The sequence below is a fragment of the Odocoileus virginianus genome, chromosome 14, assembly GCF_023699985.2.
Source record: "Odocoileus virginianus isolate 20LAN1187 ecotype Illinois chromosome 14, Ovbor_1.2, whole genome shotgun sequence".
Classification (NCBI taxonomy): Eukaryota; Metazoa; Chordata; class Mammalia; order Artiodactyla; family Cervidae; genus Odocoileus; species Odocoileus virginianus.
The window spans coordinates 35,650,606-35,667,110 of record NC_069687.1 but is presented as its reverse complement, the minus strand read 5'-3'; positions in this window follow the sequence as shown (position 1 = coordinate 35,667,110).

The window sequence follows — 16,505 nt, the reverse complement described above, 5'->3', positions numbered from 1 at the left end:
TGGTGAGAGAACAGAACATTAATTAAACAGCACAAGTGTTAGAGTAACTAGCATAAGATAGCAATGTGGCCAAGCTGTGCTGTCCCAACTTCTAACTTCCCATTTTGTTAAGAATTTAACAACTTTAATCTGACCTTGAAGGAGTTTTTATGATCATCACTGCCTCCACAACCTTACCTTTAAAAGGTGCCCTAGAATGCATTCCAAGATTAATTGCTCTCTTGCTTTTTCCCTTAGCTCCTAACTCTTTCAGGTCTCAGCTTGCGTCTACAGGAGCCCCAGCTGATCTGAACCTATATTTGGTTTCCTCCCAATATGTGTGGTGTGATATAATGACTCTGTCCTACTTTTGCTGCTGTTTGCCATTGAGCTGCTAAGTGTCTGACTCTGCAGCGCCGTGGACTGTATTCCACCAGGCTCCTCAGTCCATGGGATTTCCCAGGCAAGAGTACTGGAGTGGGTTGCCATTGCCTGTGTCTTCTTTGGCAGGCAGATTCTTTACCACTGAACCACCTGGGAAGCCCTATTCTACTTTGTTTTTTGTCCACTAAATCTAGTCCTACCCTTTGTGACCCCAAGGACTGCAGCACCCTAGGCTTCTCTGTCCTTCACTGTCTCAGTGGAATTTGCACACTTACTTTTAATTGAGTGGGTGATGCCATCCAGCCATACCCCAGGGGTGCATAGTAAGAACAAAGTTCCTGTGTCCAGTTGATCACATTTGATCATGTGATTTTTTTACTGGTATACCTGTGCTTATTTGTAAGCTGGAGGTCTAACTAACTATGGGCTTGCAACTTAAATATTTGAAGGTGCTTTTACAGTGACTGTAGCCTAGTTACTATAGTGGGTCAAGTATTTGAAATTGCTTTTGACCTATAAAAATAGTAATTTTATTTTGGCTTGAGTACTGAATAATCTGACTTGGTGTTAAGATCTTTCTGAAATCTTGCATTGTTACTAAAGGTTGATTACTGGGTGGTGAAGAGGCCCATTAAGATAGGAAGTATCCAGGGTGGAATAAATATAAGGCCTTGAGTTAAGTAGGTGCTGATCTGAAGACATGAAATTTCTAAATCCTGGATCAGAAAATAATTGGCACAAGAGGGGTGGCATGAGAGGTAGACAGTGATGCCTTAAAAAAGGCCTGTGAGTATAAGGTGACTTAGTCCTTGTTTGCCGGTGCCTGTGGCCTTGACCATTTGGGTTTCAGTGGGAAATTTCTCTGATAACATGGACGTTGTAAGACCCAGGGAGAAGCAGTGGGCTAGAGATGGAGCTGGTTAACACATTACAGACAGGTGGGTTCAGTTTATTCAAAACTAGTTGGCAGACAGTTCATACCTGACTTAACCTCATGATGTCCTGAGGATCAAAGTTGGTTTGGACAGTGGATCTCCATCTAACAGAAGATGCCTGAGGCCAGTGCCACAACTAAGGGATTTATGTTTCTTGGGCAGGGGGAACTCAGGAGCGGTAAGACCCAGGAGTGTATTGTTTTGTGTATGTGTTTGACCTTTCAGTCACAGCTACTGTGATTTTGTCAGTTGGAGAAAATATCAGAGGTAGGGGTCTTGGATGTTCTAGGGGGCAAGGAGTTGGCCTTCACTGAGGAATATAAAATGGAAGCAACAGGAAGAAATTGTTAGGTGTTGTTGATGTCTGTGGGATACTAGAAGTATCTTGGAAGAACTGAGTAAAGCTAGTGGCAGCTGAAGTGGAAAGCCGAAAGCCTAGGCTGGAGATTTGCATTTGGAAATAATGAACATTGAGTTCGTGGGAACTGATTTAGGGATTAGAATGGTGAAGATAATTTAAATGGAGGTATAAGGTGATGGTGAAACCTGGTAGGCATTTAAAAATGATGGGAGATGGAAGAAAAGGATTGTTTATTTTTCTCTCTTTAAAAATTCAGTTTCTTGACTCAGTAATGGTTGAAACCATTTGAAAAATACAGAAATGCTAGAGAGAGAAGACAGTGTAGAGAGGCACAAGGAAAGGTTTGGGGAGATGTCCTTAGACAAGAGGGATGAGAGTGGTTCATTAATTTGTTCAGCATACATGTGATGAGTGGGAACAAAAACCAACGTGGTTGAAGTTGACTCCAGTCATTGCAGAAATAGCCCAGGACTAGGATAGCATTGAGTCCCACAAACTTAAGTGTCCTGTGGGACTAAGGCCAAGGAGGAAAAGATTTTAAAATTAAAAAAATTTAATGACTCCTGGGTTTGGAAAACTTGGTTCAGTGTTTACTTTCAATCAGCCTTGTTTGAATAGAGCATCAGGAATAAATTCAGAGGTTCAGGGGTGATTGGGCAATAAAGAGTTTAGCTTAAAAAGTACTTTTGGAAGGTTACCTAGTTATTCTGTAGTTCCTTTTCATTTCTATTGATGATACAGTGCCCCTTATGAACCAGATCTATCTGGTGACCTCTGTGTGCCAGGATGGGAGTAGAGGACCCATTAGAAAGGTGGTTAAGATAAATATGGAAATTCCCTGGTGGTCCAGTGGTTAGGACTGCGAAGGGCCCCAGTTCAGTTGCTGGTCAGGGAATCGCAACCCTAACCGTTGTCAAGTTAAATGTTTTTCTCAAAACAAAAGGTATTTCATAATCTTAACAGAAGCATAGGTCGGAGACTATCAAACTGAGAAACTAAGAATGAAATGTGGAGCAAAAACTTATGTGTATGGTAAGGTAAAGGGATGTCTTGTCAAATAACCAATGAAAAAATGGTTCTCATGTATGTGAGTGGTCTATAGATTACCACAGGCATGGTATGTGGATTGAGATTTTATTTTTGTGTGTTTGTCTCTGCAATGGAGATATGCCCTGATGCCCCAGGATCTTTTTTTTTTTTTTTTTTAAGATTACTCAAAGACAAGAAAAAATACCCTCCAGTCATGATTAGTTGTAAAAGTAGTTTTATTTCGCAAAGAAATTTTCGGGTTCTGTGTTATAGTCAGACTTCAAAGTTGACTTAACCTTATCTTTCAGCTTGGGCCTCTTTTGGGCTGAAGCCTTTGGAGACGGGGGCATGACCCCTCTGATCTCAGTTTTCTCCCTGAGATCAGCGGCTTGAGAGCTGCAGTTTCACTCAATGGGGTTAAAGAGTAGACCAGGGGGAGTGGCATTTCCTCTTTCTCTGACACTTCCTCTACTTCTGTGGGCCCTACAGACAGGATCCCAAGCTCTCCCTCCCTCCTGAGTGGCTCACATGGTCCACAGGAAGAAAGTTTCCTAGGTTTAGAGCTAGAAAGTAGTAAAACTACTCTGAGAAGGTTGCATTAAATACTTAGAACTCAAATTTCTTTATCTTTGATTTGGCTGAGGATTCTAAAAGCTGTGACCAGATGTGAGCCACTCAGGGAGAGTGGATAAACAATAAGATCCTACTGTATAGGATGGAGACCTGTATTCAGTATCCTCCAATAAACCATAGTGGAAAAGAATATAAAAGGAACATATGTGTAACTGAATCACTTTACAGCATAAATTAACATTGTAGACCAGCTCTAGTGTTGGCGACTGTCATGTTCGACTCTGCGATCCCATGGACTGTAGCCCACCAGGCTCTTCTGTCCATGGCTATTCCAGGCAAGAATATCAGAATGGATTGCCATTTCCTTCTCCAGCTGCAGTTTTTAAAAAGCTGTGACCTGGTTCTTGGATACGTTTCATGTGTGTGTGTCTGTCTCCACGCTTCGTTACTCCACTGTGTCTGACTCTGCAACCCGTTGGACCGTAGCCTTCCAGGTTCCTCTGTCCATGGGATTCTCCAGGCTAGAATACTGAAGTGGGTTGCCGTTTGCTACTCTAGGGCATCTTCCCAACCTAGGGATCGAACCTTGGTTACTTGTGACTCCTGCATTGTAGGCAGATTCTTTACCTGCTGAGTCTGTCTGTTGTTGAGTCACAAGGTTGCAGCACACCAGGCTTCCCTGTCCTTAACCGTCTCCCAGAGTTTGCTCAAATTCATGTCCATTGAGGGGGTGATGTCATCCATCTCATTCTCTGTCACCTCCTTCTGCCCTCAGTCTTGCTCATTATCAGGGTCTTTTCCAGTGAGTTGGCTCTTGTAGCTCAGTTGGTAAAGAATCCGCCTGCAGTGCAGGAGACCTGGGTTCAATCCCTGGGTTGGGAAGATCCCCTGGAGAAGGAAATGGCAACCCACTCTAGTATCCTTGCCTGGAAAATCTGATGGACAGAGGAGCCTGGTGGGCTGCAGTCCATGGGGTCGCAATGAGTTGGGCACGACTGAATGACTAACACTTAACACTATCAGGTGGCCAGAGTATTCAAGCTTCAGCATCACTCCTGCCAATGAATATACAGGGTTGATTTCCTTTAGGATTGACTGGTTTGATCTTGCAGTCCAAGGGACTGTCAGGAGTCTTTCCAGCACCACAATTCGAAAGCATCAGTTCTTCAGTGCTCAGCCTCTTTATGGTCCAACTCCTATCCATACATGGTGGGGGTGCAGTTGCTAAGTCATGTCTGACTCTTAGAACCCTGTAGACTACAACCTGTGAGGCTCCTCTGTCCATGGGATTGTCCAGGCAAGAAGACTGGAGTGGGCTGCCAGTTCCTCCTCCAGGGGATCTTCCCAACCAAGAGTTTGAATGAGTCTCCTGCATTGCAGGCAGATTCTCTTCTGACTAAGCTGTGAGGGAAGAGGCATCCATAGAATACTACTGGAAGAACCATAGCTTTTGACTATGCCCGACCTTTGTTAACAAACTGATGTGTTTGCTTTTTATTTTTAATTTATTTTGTTTGCTTTTTAATATGCTGTCTAGGTTTGTTATAGCTTTCCTTCCAAGGAGCAAGCATCTTCTCTGATTTGATACCTTCCAGCCCACTGAGAGCCCTAACCATTGGACTGCCAGGGTATTCACAGCCTTAATCTTAAATGTTACATTTGTATAGTTCTGGAAGAGACATCTATCTAGCACATGTAGGTGTGTGATTTGCCCTCCGAAAATGTTTAAAATGATCTGAACTCTATATAGAGTTACTATGTGGAGATAATTAAGTCCTTTAGGGGAAAGATCTTTTTAAAAAAAACAGCCAAGGACTCCTGGTGATGCAGTGAATAGGCATTCGTTTGCCAATGCAGAGGACATGGGTTTGATCCCTAGTCGGGAGATTACACATGTTGCAGGCAACGAGAGCCTGTGAGCCCTAGAGCCTGTGCTCTACAGAAGAAGCTACTGCAATGAGAAGCCTGTGCACCGCAACAAAGTCCCAGGGTGACTAAAAAAAAAAAAAGTTTTTTAACTGATAAGGTGTTGGAGAAAGGTCTAGCTCCTTTAAGTTAGAGCAGGTGGAAGAGGTGATGGAGGAGGAAGCAAATGGATGCCATGGAAAGGGCACAGAGCAGAAACTTCATGGTCCCTGTGTTGCAGGGGAACAGCCCTCAGAGAAGTAGCTCCCCAGGGCAGGAGACGGAAGCAGGAAGCCTCAGAGGGAAGTACTGTCCAATTAGGGATGACTCTGGAGAGAAGCCTCTGGGAACATATGCCTCTGAGGGAGCACAGCATGATGCTCTGCGTTTAGAGTTGCAAGAGGCTTGAAATGGTGTAATTAAATTTCCTTATTTTAGAGACGAACAAACTAAGGCATAGATATTTATTGTAGATATATATTTGGTAATAAGGCTTCTGACAATTGAGTGTTGGAATGCGCTGCTTTAATTACATTGTACAATGTAAGTTTCCTTTTGTAGAAATTTGTCTTTATTAAATACAACCCTAATTCATCTATAGCCTAGACATGGAAACAGTGTTAATCATACATCATATAGTACAGAGATCTAAGATACCATTCACATACATGACTTTAGCACTGGATTCTCTTTAAAGGTAATAGCAAGCCATTTTCTGGTCATCTTAGAGCAAATCTGCCCTTTTCTGATTCCTCCTCTCCCCTCCCCAAGAAAGTCCTATGAGAATATATTATGGAGTAAAATCCTCAATGGTTTAAAATTTTTGAACAGTTTTAAATTTTGGATAAATTTCATATTCTTCAGAGACAGCTTTTCAAACCTGCATAGGTGAACTCTAGGCAGATTTATCACACTGTGCCTTCTAATATTTTTCAACTACTTGGCATTTAGATCATTTATAAAATTCAGTTGTAGATGCAAGCATAGACAGGAATTTAGTATTTGCAAAATAAAAACCAGCTATTGCTCAAAACATGGTAATTATAAATACCAGAAATAACATGTAGTGAATAAAATACAAGCATCCAATTAAAATAGCTGGTATATCAGTGATGGCTCAATTAGGAGACAGAAGTCACATAGTAAACTTGAACAGGAAAAGATGAAGGTAATAGGGACTGGTAAGGAAAAACAAGTGAACTCTACAGGAAGAGCAGAGAGAAGCAGCAGTCACTTCCCCTAGAGCTGCCAGAGCACCCAAGGAAGAGGCCTCCCCACCCCCGGATTGAGAGCCAGATGTTGGAGAAGGTGCAGCATAGTTCACTGAATGTTGGAATGTCTTGTTTCTGGGACTTGCTGGGAAGCCACCAGAGGCATGACGCCGGGAAGTCATTTCTGAGGATGTGCTTTGCCTAACAATGTTTTGAAGCTGCCTGAAGGGAAAGCTTCTGGAAAGCCTTTTATAAAAGTCAACTATAATGTACATAATCCAATAAGTCACTTAGAGCACTCTCCATATTAAAACTTCAGAGTCAAGTAATCTAGAAGCATTTCAATAAAAACAAGATATACCAGAGTTAGGGCTTCTCTGATGGCTCAGATGGTAAAGAATCTGCTTACAGTGTGGGAGACCTGGGTTCCATCCCTGGGTCAGGAAGATCCCCTGAAGAAAGGAATGGCTACCCACGCCAGTATTCTTGTCTGGAGAATTCCATGGACAGCGGAGCCTGGCAGACTACAGTCCATGGGGTTGCTAGAGTTAGAACAAATTCCTAATATAAAAAACTCCCAATCCCAAATAAAATCAACTTAATTTTTTAAATTAAACACTATACATTTCATGATGTACTTGAATTTAATTGTATTTCATTTTACATAAGAGAAATAATATAAATGAGAATTAGTAATTTCACATAACCACATGTAAGAAATAATATTCTTTACTAAAAAATAATCAGGTCTTTAACTCTTATGTAGTTCACTAGTTATTAAAAAATCCACCAAAGCTATATAACAGCTCAGTTCTTTAGAGTATATCCTCAATACATTTACCGTAACTTAGTAAGTAACTTACCATATTAAGATTCTTTTAGAAAGTATAAAATATCTCAAAATATTTGGGGACTTCCCTGATGGTCCAGTGCTCTGCCTTCCAATGCAGGGGACAAAGGGTTGATGCCTGGCCTGGGAACTAAGATTCTGCATGCCTTGGACACACACAACTAGAGAGAAATCCAAGGGCTGCAGAGAAAGATCACGTATGTCACAACGAAGACCTCAATGCAGCCAAATAAAGTATTTTAAAAGTATCTCAAAATATTTGAAGAAAAATATTTTAAGATGGAGACCAATATACTTTACATTTTTAAAATACTTCTGTTTTCCTGTTTCAAAAGCATTTAAGGGTGACAAAAAAGATATAGGTGAACCTTAGTGGAAATTGCTAAGGGAAAGAGCCAGTTTGAAAATACTACATGCTATATGAGTCCAATTATATGATATTCTGAAAAAGACAAAATTATAGAGACAGGAAAAAGAACGGTTGAATATGTGAAGTAACGACAATTTTTAGGGTACTGAAACTGTATGATATGGTAATAGTGGATTTAAAAAAATGGTGGATACATGACACTGTTAAAACCCACAAAAATTTGTAGCACAGAGTGAACCTTTTTAAAAAAATGTTTATGGACTACACTGGGTCTTCCTTGCTCACGACTTTCTCCAGTTGCAGAAAGCAGGGCTACTCTTCACTGAGATGCATGGGCTTCTCATTCTGGGTCACTGCTCTCGTTGCAGAGCACGGGCTCTAGGGTGTGCAGGCTTAGTTGTCCCGCTGTGTGTGGGACCTTCCCAGAGCAGGGATCAAACCCGTGTCCCCTGCATTGGCAGGTGGATTCTTTTTCGGCTGTGCTAGGTCTTCGCTGCTGCACAGGTGTTCTCTGGCTGCCGACAGCGGGGCCCACTCTGTAACTGCAGTGCATGAGCTGCTGCTGACGGTGGCTTCTCCTGTTGCAGCGCACACGGGCTTCAGGAGTTGCAGCTCCCGGGCTCAGGAGCACGGGCTCAATAGTTGTGGCACATGGGCTTAGTTGCCCTGCAGCGGGCTCAATAGTTGTGGCACATGGGCTTAGTTGCCCTGCAGCATGTGAGATCTTCCTATTTCAAGGATGGAACCTGTGTCTCCTGCCTTGGCAGGCAGATTCTTAACCACTCGACCACCCGGAAAGTCCCAGAGTGAATCTTAATGTGTGCAGATTTACTTGGGAAGTGGTAGTATATGGCCTAATGTTAAGGCTCAATATTATGTGTTGCCTTAATAGTCATGTTTATCACTTGGTAAAACTGGGAGGGCCTAGAATGGCTTAGCTGTATGTCCTTCTCAGTCTTCCCATAAATTAGTTCCTCTGGCGAAATCTCTAGCTTTCCTTATTGAAGGGATCAGGCACAGGCAGTGCTAGTCCCTGAGAAGTGGGTTTCAGTTCCCTGCCAACTTGTGGAATTATTCAACCATATTCTTAATACTCAAATAATCATATCCTTCCCAGGAACCGGGGGCACCGTGCCCTCTTGGTACCACAAATCTGCCTTCCATAGCCTCTGGTTGTTTCTTCTCCTCGAGTGTGACTTCCCTGTGGCCCTGAGTGGTGGTGTGGTATCTATGGCTACAAGTATCTGTGACTACAGACTGATGTTGGTATCATCTGTCCTGTGTCAGGAGTTGCTTGCCTACTCCTATAATAGCCCTAGGAGAATTGGAGGCAATTAATAGGGGAACCTGAGGATGGAATACAGATTGTGACAACATAATCTATGTGTATTATACACATATGAAACCACCTCACTGAAGAGAGTGGAAGAAATAGGTGATTATCTAAGGAAACGGTAAGGTTCAAAATTACCATCTGGAAGGGACTTCCCTGGTGGTCCAGGGGCTAAGACTTGAAAATGAGTGAAGTCTATAAAACTAAAGACAAAATGAACTGCACACAAGCACTGGATTCAGTTGATAAAATTGTTATCCACAGGGGTAAGGTTAATAATTCTGACACTTCCATAAATGTAAACTCAAACTGAGCAATTAGGTAAATGGATATTAGAAAATGAAAGCTAGGTTTCTCAGTGTTGGAGCAGGAGTTTACAGATAAGCAAAGGGAATAATCTATGCAGCAACAAATTAAGAGTTGTTTGTATGGATCAGTATGAAGTCATGTTTAGCTTAATATAGATAGGGGTGATTCTACACAGAAATATAGATATGGGTATATTTATTAGTTAGAATACACACATATATTTCTTTGCTCTGTCAGTTGAGAGAGTCTCAGTTCAGTCACTCAGTCATGTCTGACTCTTTGCGACCCCATGGACTATAGCATGCCAGGCCTCCCTGTCCATCACCTGCTCCCAGAGTTTACCCAAACTCCAGAAGCAATTATACTCCAAACAGCAAATTTTGGTTTCTAATATCACTCTCCAATAAAAGTAACAAGGACACCTTTGAGAAATGACTGATCCTAGGACCAGGACAGGACAAGTTGAGCAGCTTGTAGTGTCAGAAAGTGACAAAAAAAGAATAAAAACTACATTGATGGAGGCATATTAAAGGGATACAGGAGCCAATTAAAAGGGCACCAAATGAACAAAGCTGGAATAATCTGAGCAATGAAATGAAGGTGTATCAGATTATAACTTGGTGTATAAAAAAATAAATATTCATGAGTCCATACTACTATAAGCAAATGAAACATCCTCCCCACCCCACAAAATACATGCTTAGCTGGCCTGTGAGCTGCTCCCTAAAAAGTTAGGGTCTGGTAACTACAGGGTCCTTGTTTCCTGGGACATCACTCCAGCTGTCCTCTTTCTCTGCCTTTCCACTTAAATTCCGAATCAACTTTTCAAGAATACTGTTTTGAAGGAGACCAAATTACTAGTACAGATAGCCCAATTATTAACCTATTCAAGGCATCCACCTGTCATCAACCCCTTTTATTACCAAACTAAGTAAAAAAAAATCTTAACAGTGACCAGAAACAGTCCAGTGATTTCTCTCTCTGATAGTCTCAGCTGATCCAAGGGCACAGTTTAGATGATCAGTCTACTCTTCATGCAATGATCCAGGCCATTATTTCCCTTAACTGATAAGAACAGGGCAGCAAAGAGTTTTGGAGTTACATTGTTTTGGTGAATGACTATTCTTTGTGCTACTGATCATGGACAGATCCACATGCCTGATACTCAGTGAATCAACTGAGCGGTGGGCAGGGTTGACATCTTTTTATTAAAAGTAAGGAACCCATCCAGGACTAAGCAAGCAGTTACCTAGAGATAGACCGAGGGGGTCCTTGTGAACAGTACCAAGATTTTCTCTAGAAAACAGCTCTGGGCCTATTTCAACACGGGTGATTGAAGGTTAAAATTCATCATCATGAGGGGGTTGCAAACATTTTAACCTAAAAATATTTCAAACCAGGAATTGGGAATCATCTACCCTAGATAAACAGGGGGACAATTATCCACAAATTTTAATCACTAATTTCCTGGAGAATGTCTAACTTTATGACTGTTTTTTCCTTATTTCTTTCATAGGCTCATATTGCTTCTGGATCTTCTTAAGTATTCATGTTTTCTAAGTAAATGTCCTGTTCTTGGGTCCCTTAACTCCACAACTTGGAGAGATCGTGCCCAAATTCCCTTCCCTACTCTGCCATTTGTTTGATGAGGACACCCAATCTGTATCTCTAGACTGACCTTTCTTTGGGCTGCTGCTGCTGCTGCTAGGTCACTTCAGTTGTGTCTGACTCTGTGCAACCCCATAGATGGCAGCCCACCAGGCTCCTCCATCCATGAGAGAATCCCTGGGATTCTCCAAGCAAGAACACTGGAGTGGGTTGTCATTTCCTTCTCCAATGCATGAAAGTGAAAAGTCAAAGTGAAGTCGCTCAGTCGTGTCTGACTCTTAGCGACCCCATGGACCACAGCCTACCAGGCTCCTCCATCCATGGGACTTTCCAGGCAAGAGTACTGGAGTGGGCTAGTGGACCTGTATTACCAGTGTATTTCTGGATACCTTTTGTGACTGTCTCTCAGATGCCTTGATGTTATAGACAGAATTTATTATTTCCGTTGAACCTCCATTCCCCACCCTCTTGTGAACCTCTCCAGAAACCTGGGAGGTTAGTGTGGACTCTCTGTACCTTGCTAATTGCATATCTAAATAGGTCTTGAGTTTTTCCTTTACATATATGGTGCCTGTGTTATCATTTCTTCACTAGATGATTGCAAGTCTCTTATTTTACCACACTTTCGTCTTGCTCTTCTGCAGTCTATCCTCCGTACTGATGGCAGAGTCAAAAACGTTTTTTTCCTAATGGTTGATTTTTTTTTCCGACTCTAATACGTCCTTGAGGTTTAAAGCCAAAAACAGTACAGAGGGCAAAGTTTGCACTTTGCGCCTGACTCTAAGTCACCCAGTTTGCCTTCCTGGGCAAACTTTGCACCCAAAGCTATCAATTCCTTTGATAAAGAATGTATTTATTTCTCAAATGCATCTACTTTGAGACTTCCCGGTGGTCCAGTGGTTGGGACTCTGCACTTCATTGCAGGTGGCAGGAGAACTAAGATCCTGAATGGCACCCTGTGCAGCCAAAAATAAAGTGCATCTACGGCACATCTTCCCTTGGCTCACCACTGTCTGTAAGAAAATGGAGACCTTGAGAAGCACAGTCCCCCAGGATTTTGTCCTATTTCTCATTCCTTTTAGCCATTCCCTCTATCAATCCAGATTTTGTCCTCTGTAAACATTTTTCTTCTCTAAAAAGTCTAAGGCTTCCTTCCCTCTGTGATTTTGCATATCCTCTTTCTCTCACCAGGGCTGCCTTCTCCAAGTTCTTTCATCCCCATGCCACCCTTTTTTTTTTGAGTACAGAGTACCACCTCTTAATACTGCTCTAAATATATTCAAGTTCAAAAGACTGTGAACCTCCACAGATAAAGGTTATACCCTCCTCTCACGAAGCCCTTTTAGAACCATATATGTGTGTGTGTGTGTGTGTATATGTGTGTGTGTGTGTATATATATAATTATAGCACCTGTCACACTGCTTGGCCATTTTAAAAGCAGTATTGTAGGTTCCTTTGTCTTCTGTCCTCAGAGTCAATTTGCCTAATACCTAGTTGTTGTTTAACAAATAATGAATATTAGTTACAATGTAACTGCAATTAAGGAAATATTAGCCTGTATTAATAGCACAGTACTGAAAATTTTTAGTTCTGGCCACCATGTATACAGATAGACACTAAGGAAGAGTACTGTCTCCCTGACAGTATAGTGTAAAATGTATTAAGAGGAGGTGGAAAGAATACACAGAAGAACTATCCAAAAAAGATCTTCATGACCCAGATAACCATGATGGTGTGATCACTCACCTAGAGCCAGACATCCTGGAATGAGAAGTCAAGTGGGCCTTAGGAAGCATCACTGTGAACAAAGCTAGTGGAGGTGATGGAATTCCAGCTGAGCTATTTCAAGTCCTAAAAGATGATGCTGTGAAAGTGCTGCACTCAATATGCCAGCAAATTTGGAAAACTCAGCAGTGGCCACAGGACTGGGAAAGGTCCGTTTTCATTCCAATCCCAAAGAAAGGCAATGCCAAAGAATGTTCAAACTGCTGCACAATTGCACTTATCTCACATGCTAGCAAAGTAATGCTCAAAATTCTCCAAGTCCGGCTTCAACAGTACATAAACTGTGAACTTCCAGATGTTCAAGCTGGTTTTAGAAAAGGTAAAAGAACCAGAGATCAAATTGCCAACATCTGCTGGATCATCGAAAAAGCAAAAGAGTTTCAGAAAAACATCTACTTTTGCTTTATTGACTATGCCGAAGCCTTTGACTGCATGGATCACAACAAACTGTGGAAAACTCTTAAAGAGATGGGAATATCAGACCATCTTACCTGCCTCCTGAGAAATCTGTATGTAGGTCAAGAAGCAACAGTTAGAACTGGACATGGGACAACAGACTGGTTCCAATCGGGAAAGGAGTAAATCAAGGCTGTATATTGTCACCCTGGTTATTTAACTCATATGCAGAGTACATCATGCTAAATGCCAGGCTGGATGAAGCACAAGCTGGAATCAAGATTTCCAGGAGAAATATCAATAACCTCAGATATGGAGATGACACCAGCCTTATGGCAGAAAGTGAAGAACTAAAAAGCCTCTTGATGAAAGGGAAAGAGCAGAGTGAAGAAGCTGGCTTAAAACTCAACATTCAGAAAACTAAGATCATGGCATTCGGTCCCATCACTTCATGGCAAATAGATGGGTAAACAATGGAAACAGTGACTGACTTTATTTTGGGGGGCTCCAAAATCACTGCAGATGGTGACTGTAATCAAGAAATTAAAAGATGCTTGCTCCTTGGAAGAAAAGCTATGACAAACCTAGACAGCATATTAAAAAGCAGAGACATCAATTTTCCAATAAAAGTCTGTCTAGTCAAAGCTATGGTTTTTCCAGTAGTCATGTATGGATGTGAGTGTTTGACTGTAAAGAAAGCTGAGCACCGAAGAACTGATGCTTTTGAACTGTGGTGTTGGAGAAGACTCTTGAGAGTTCCTTGGACTGCAAGGAGATCCAACCAGTCCATCCTAAAGGAAATCAGTCCTGGGTGTTCATTGGAAGGACTGATGTTGAAGCTGAAACTCCAATACTTTGGCCACCTTATGTTAAGAACCAACTCATTTGAAAAGACCCTGATGCTGGTAAAGATTGAAGGTGGGAGGAGAAGGTGACGACAGAGGATGAGATGGTTGGATGGCATCACCAGCGCGATGGACATGACTTTGAGTAGACTCTAGGAGTTGGTGACGGACAGGGAAGCCTGGCATTTTGCAGTCAATGGGGTGGCAAAGAGTCGGACACAACTGAACGACTGAACTGAACACTGTAATGGCCTTAAGCAGAAAAGACTAGGAGGATACACAGCTCCCTTAGAATCTGAAGGACTAAAGAGGAAGCATCTGACAACTAACTAGTGAGTTTTCCCATGAGACCCAAGATTCTCCACCCCAGTTCTTCACCACAGTTCATCTTCATCAGTGCCGAAATGTACTGTAACTTATTTGCATTAATAGAAGAACTGAAGTTTGAAAACAATTTACTCCCCCCCCCTTCTTAAACTAGGCTGTATTCTAGGTTTCTTCTACAAAGTCACTCCTGCCCACATATATTCCAATATACTTTGTTGAGATAGGGGTACAACTGATGGATCTGGAAGCTGGGCATAAGTCCCAGTTTACCTTATCTTCACTTCCACCCTGGAAGAAAGATGAGCTTGTGAATATTATTTATTGTGAGGTTGGGAGGATACAGAGAACTGCCCTCCTAGACTATGAGTTACTCCAGAGTAGGGACCATGAGTTTTCATTTGTGTCTGTCTACCCAGTGTGTAGATGGAAGGAAATGTGACAAAAACTTTTAAAAAGGACTAAAGGAAACAGAAAAACCAAAGGAATAAAGGAAGTTTATTATTTGCTTTCTTAGAAACTACTGACTTAATTTGGTTTTTAACTCAGATAAGGGGGAAAAAAAAGGCAAGAAAAAAGCTGCTTAAAAAGACTGTGGAAGAGTGGATGAGTTCTAAGTTCCTATTCAATTCTTTGATCTACGATTATCAGTTGTATTTACCTAACAATACTTTAAGTGACTTATGGCATTTAATGAATATGTATTAAATAGAATTATCATCTAGAATAACACCATGGCAGAAATGAACTGATGTTTCTGCTAAAAATTGAACTGATAGTTTTATGAAGACACTGGTAACAGGTTTGCAAAATGCAGCTTCAGACTGCTCCCTTGCTGGATGCTCTGTGGCTTAACTGGCCTGGTACAGAGCTGAGGTACCTTGCAATTTTTTTCCTTTCAGATTAAAAGAAATCACAGAACCTTGCTGGGCTAACTTCTAGACAAGACTCAAATTTAAAGTAATTTATTGGGGGTGGATTAAAGGGGCTTTTTTTTGGTTTTAGTTTTTTCCTAAGAGAATCCAGAGAGCTATTTCTGTTTTGTAGCGGTCACAAAAGCCAGAGCTGCAGAAACTCAAAATTCAAACAGATAAAGGTGAAGAAACAAGATAGGAAACATTACAACAATGACCTATGCTTGCCTCCCAGTATGTCAGTAATGAAAGATTTCTTAACTTTTTGGCTCTTCAAACTATACTGCAGTCAATACTACAGTAGGAACTGACTTATCCAAGATTAGTTGCTAATGTCTTCTGATTAACTGATGTAATTCTAAGCTCAAAGGCTTTTTTTCCTCCTCTGCAGTACCTTGCTTGGAACAAAGCTGTGCTTAATGCACATTACCTTGATTTCATAAAGTGTATAAAAACCAGAACAGTTGAGTAACTTTCATTGCAAAGGAAAAATAACATTTTGTTTTTTCCTTTTTTTTTTTAAACATTATTTTCATGAAGAGGCCAACTCTTTGCCCATTGATACCTGTCCAAATGCTATGACACTGCAAAACTGAGATCACATAAACTGGTTTGTTTGCCCATTTAATTTTGCCCATGATGCAGGAATATAATTGGGTAACACACTTAATATCCTACTGCAAATAAGCATACTTTCTCTAGTCCCCCTGTGATATGCCATGAACCCATTTCTATAGACTTTTACTCACTGAAAGTACAATAAATATTTGTCGATTGATTTGCAACTGTAAGCCTTGTTTTCAGTTCAAAGTCTACATTTTACTGATGATCTAAAATACTAACTCCTGTACAGCCAATGTCTGAATAATGTCCTGCTTCTCGAACACACATCCATTCACCCTTTACCCCAACCCGCTCCTCGCAACGGAGCTGGTTGTGGGGAGGACATTTCAGGAGGGTATTCAGCAGGAGGAAAGACCGACAGCGCCACAGGAGCTGTCGAGGTGCTCGATAGCAGCTTTCTGGCTCAAAAAAGAGCAGCGCGTGTAGGGGGTGGGGTGGAGAAAGCGGAAACTTAATCAAAGATGCAAGTGACAACTCCCAGGGGCGTCTAGCTAGATTCCCATCCGAAGCGGAAAAATGAAAAGGTTAGAAAATACTGGCAAGGTGGTGTCTCCAGCCATATTTAAATTCACGCTGTACTAGTAACAAGCCACATTATCTGCCTTACCCAAGCAAGCCCATCTTCCCTCTAGGAGTCGGGAAAGCGGTCCCCACGAGTCCGGAGTAATAACTAGGGGAGCCTACTGTCTGCGGAGACTTAGCCAGAGGAAAGGGGCCGAGGGGCTCCGGCCCTCCTCGACAATCCAGGAAACCCCCTCCCGCGCGCAGG